Source organism: Gavialis gangeticus, unplaced genomic scaffold, assembly GCF_001723915.1.
Source record: "Gavialis gangeticus isolate Ggan-Ray unplaced genomic scaffold, GavGan_comp1, whole genome shotgun sequence".
Taxonomy (NCBI): Eukaryota; Metazoa; Chordata; order Crocodylia; family Gavialidae; genus Gavialis; species Gavialis gangeticus.
In genome coordinates, this window is record NW_017729034.1 from 52,345,358 (window position 1) to 52,350,256 (window position 4,899).

Below are 4,899 nucleotides of genomic sequence, written 5' to 3' on the forward strand. Positions count from 1 at the left end.
GGCCCCTCCCTTCTATTGGGTGTATGCCTCCCTTTTAGCTAGATACGGGGGTGGTTCAGCACCAGACTCATCGATCTCCTCTTCTTCCTCCATCCCCGCCCCATGATCTTCCCAGAGTTCAGCTTGCGGTTTCTCTCCATACAAACACTGTCATACCTTGTCGGAGGATGGCTCCACAGCCTGTGCTAACTGCACCCTCTTCTGGAGGGAAGTGGCCATGCGCATGATCATAATTTTTCCTTCCCTCTGTTTTAATTTTTCCAAGCAGCTGAATGCCACACTGTTGGAATCTCTCACATCTTCTAACGTGTTACTCAGCCAGGTGACCTTTTCTTGGAGCTGGGCATTCTCTGTGGCCCCTAACTGCAGGCATGCGGCCAGCAGCCACGACAGGCACCAACAGCAAACCTAGCCCAATGATCAGGTATGGTTCCTGGGTCACTCCAGACAGGCCTCAACCTATCTTTATCCCACCAGAGATTCCCTGTCCCTGTCACTTCCTTAAGCAAAGCTACCGACGGGGCCCACCCAACTCCCTCCATTCCAACCTCTCTCTCCAGACCACAGTCTCTCAATCCTGTTTGTGATACCAATTTATGTCCCAGCCGCCAGCGAAGGGTTTGGGATTGAGAGTGTAGTTGGGGGTAGAAAGGTAAGAAAGGTTTATTAACTTAACAAACACACAACTACACGTAAATAACAAAACAAAGACAGACAATAATAATTTGTGTTGGCAACTTATCGGCAGTCCCCTCTGATGCCTGATGTACAAGTTTCTCTTCTGCAAAGCTCAGCGAAGTCAGGTGTCCCCGATCAGCACTATCCGAGGGGACGCTGGTATTCAGTCCTTGGGCTCCTCAAGATCTGCGGGCCCACCGAATCCAGGCCAGCAGCTAATCTTAAATTAGGAGCTTCTTTTACAGAGCTGCATCTTCCTTCTACATGATTTCTGGATGTGCCAGCCAATTTATAACTTCTGAGCTATGCTGATAACTTACAGCCATCCAGATTCTCCCTTCTTTAGGACTGACCAATAGCAGTACAAGCCTTGCATTCTTTTGATAAGGTTACTTTTTACTACGCCCCAGGGCCTATTACTTCAAGGCTTTGCTAAATTTACTAGGCCTTACTTCATACAAGGCCTTACTATACCATACAATCTATATCTTTGATTTTAATTAGGCTCTTAACAACAACATATAGCTTCACATCTGCACAAGTGACGGAAAAACATTAGGTCTAATCTTCATAGAGCCTTCAGCAAGTACCTTTATCACACAGGCATAATTTTCAGCTGTCACGGGGAGGGGCCGCTTTTCCCCATGCTCAGCACCAGCTCATTCCTTGCTGGTGAACAGGGGGCTGGGGCTGCATACTGTCTCCCACCAGTATCACAGGGCTGGGGGGCACTGGGAGCGAGCAGGTGGTAACCAGTGAGAGCACGGGGCCTGCACCGGTGTCCCTGGGCCAGTGTCGGCAGGGCCCAGAGCAGGGCGGCAGGAGTACAGGGGTCCCGAGCAGCAGGGGCTCTATGGAGCCAGGCCAGCTGCCCCCTCTGCTTGCCGGCGTAGCCCAGCCTGGCTCCACAGACCCCTGCCAGCCTGTGCCCTGTGTCACGGGGCGGGGCCCAGGAATGGCCGTGATTCCTCCTGGTGCCTCTACCATGCCAAGTTGCCCTTCTAGCACTCTCGTCTTGCCCGACACGTCTTTGCTGTTTATATAATATTAATGGGAGGCTGCCTTTCCGGGGCTTCTCGGACCCGGTGCTCTTGCCCTATACGGATATCTCTTGGTGCACCCACCCTAGGGCATTGCATGGCTCCTTCTGCCCCCAATACCACACCCAAGCCTCGCTGGTGTTCTGGACGTTCTTGTGGCTCTGCGTACGTGTCCTCCCTGGGGCCTCTCCGGTATACGCACCCTCTCCGGGCCTTTACCCACGCACCCTGCCCTCTCCAGGCTCCTCCTCATGCGCTCTGCCTTTCTGGGCTCTTTAGACTTGCCCTCGCCCCTTTCAGGGGCTTCCCCAATCGACTCACCCTTGTCTGGGGCTTCTCCCGTATCCTCGTCCTCACCGGACGCTCTAATCTCATATGTGCCCTCCCCAGGCTCCCAACCGCACGCCCGCTCTTCTCCAGGCTCCCAACCGCGCACCCACCCTTCTCCCGGCTCCCTATTCCCGTATTCACGGTTGCTCTATGGCTTATGCCTCGCGCTTCTTGCCCTCACTGGGGCCTACGCCTTGTGCTCATCGCCCTCTCTGGGCCTGTCCCGCGCTTCTCGTGCTCGGGGTTCAGGTGGCCCACAGCTGTGCCTGGCCCCCCTGACCCTTCTCAGGGTCCTACACCCTGCTGGGCAAGTACCGCCCTCATGGGCTGGGGCTTAATCCCCATGCAGCGCCACACCAGCACCCAAACAGCCGTGCATCCCAGGCACTGCTTGCAGTGCCCAAACAGGGGACCCAGGAACCCCCAGACTCCTAGGGAGCTCCCGTGAGGCCTCCTCACACCCCTACATCCTCACCCAGTCCTCCAGTTTTATACCAGCAACCCAACAGAACTCAAAGCCATAAGCCACCCTGCTGTAACTCAAAATAAGCCTCCTGGCTATAACCTACTCCCCGCACTGCCCTGGATATTCTCCATCTCCCTGTCAGGGTTCCCTCCACCCCATATCGCTCTGCAGAGGCTCAGCAATCAAGCTGCTCTGCAGTAAAACTCCTCCAGCTGCCAGAGGGCAACTGCCAGCTAAGTTTTGGCCTGGGCTGTTTATAAAGGCCTGGCCCTGCCCCCTTCTGGTCACCTGACCAGCACGGTTGCCCCAGCAACCATCACCTGAGCTGCCCTAGTGATTGGCAGCCAAGCCCTCTTACCAATGCCAGTAGCAGGCACCCTAGTGCCCTGCTACACATCTCCCCCTCCCAGGGTGGAGCCTCCTTAGGAGCGGGGCGCGGGAATGCCCCGCGACACCCTGCTTTGGGCCTCACCGGTGCTGGCCCTGGGACATTGGTCCCAAGATGGTGACCAGCGGGAGGGGTACCTGTCAAGGGGCAGGGCTACCCATGCGGCCCTCGACAGCTTGCCAAAACTGGGTAAGTCACCCTCAGCCCAATATAGTCTGCCCCTGGACTAGGACTTGCCAGTGCCAGGCTGTGGGCAGCCCCTGAGCAGGGCTAGCACCATGTCCCAGAAGGCCTTGGCTTCCCCTGCAGCTGGATTTACCTCCTCCCCACCCTGTGGGAAAGGACAGGAACAGGCAGCATTGCCAAGTCTTAAATATGAAGTTATTGTATTAGAAGCTGAAAGCGATCATATTTGCTGAAAAACTATTGTACACTGAAAAAAATGCAAATAAATTTGAAAAAACCATGCAAATAAGTCTTCTTATTTACTTTATATTACTCACTATAAGCCACCAGTGAGTGAGTGAGAACTGGGTCATCAAAGTTGAAGCATTTTTTTATTTTGAGGCAAGCTGTTATAAGAAACTGCTGACTGCAAACGCAAAAGTCAGTTAAGACTCCCTGGCAGGGGAAACACCATGATCACCACAGTGGTTTTCCTACTGTGCAGGGGATAACCACAGTTCTGGCATGGGTGGAGATAATGTATAGTTACCCTCCCACTTTCATTTCCAGTGGGAAGATCTTGGTTTTATGCCCAACTTTATGAAACTGGGAGACTCTTCCCTAGCTTGCTCCTGCAGCCATTTGGCTGAGGGCAAGCAACACCTGGGGTTATCTGAACTCCAGACTTCTGGGCTTGGGTCTGGATGTAGGATGCCTACCAAATGATTTGAAAACATTTGAAGCCCCAGGTGGGGTGCAGGATGTTTGCCGGTAGTAGGGCCACTTGAATGACTAACGGTTCTTGAATGACTAATGGATTTGGATTTGGCTGACTTGGCTTGGAACATGAAAAATGTTCCTTAAAATTAAAAAAACCATCAGTTAAGATTCCCTGGGAGTGACTTGGGTTTACATATGCTGCATCAGTGAGCTGCCTCAAAACTTATGGTACGTTTTACACACAAGGTTCTTTGGGTCAATCTGATATCTTTTATTAGACCAACTCAAATAGTTGGAAACATTTTTCTTTGCAAGCTTTCGGGTGCAAATATCCTTCATCAGGCTGACAAAGCATCACTGACAAAGGGTGTTTGTACCCCCAAAGCTGGGCGGTGTGGCGCTGGTGGCACAGCTGGCCAGCGAGGTACTGGCTGAGTTGGTGGCGGGGACCCTGGTGGTGCTGCTGACTGCGGTTTTTCTGGATAATTATCTAGGTAATTTCATTCAATTACATTACAACTGTATCTAATTACATTGTTATTATAATTTTATTATAATTAACATTACACTGTAATATAATTCACACTATATTGTAATATTAGTAATATTATAGAATATTATACTGTAATATCATTAATATATTGTAATATAATTATTATAGACTATTATACTGTAATATCATTAACATATGATAGAATATTATAATATCATTAACGTATGAATCTTATAATTATATGCTGTACAATTACATACCAATTTTACTTAAGTATCTAGATAAATTTCTAAATAATTAGCGCGCGCCCGCGCCAGTGGGCACAGGGACCATTGGAGGCTTGGGGGGGGGCAGGAAGGCGTCAGTGGAAAGCTCGAGCCCAGCCCCTAGGGAGCCCCTCCCCCTCGCCAGGCTTCCCCAGTGGCCCTGCCCCCTTGCCGGAACCCCGCGGGCCGCTGGGAGAACCGCAGGAGGAGCGAAGAGGAGGATGAGACACAGGACCAGCCGAGCGCATGCGCATTCCTGCTCCTCCTTCCTGTCCCCCGGAGTCCCGCCCCTCCCCGCGCATGCGCCTCCCCCCTCCATCGTGATGGAGCACGTGCTGGCGGACGAGCTGCTC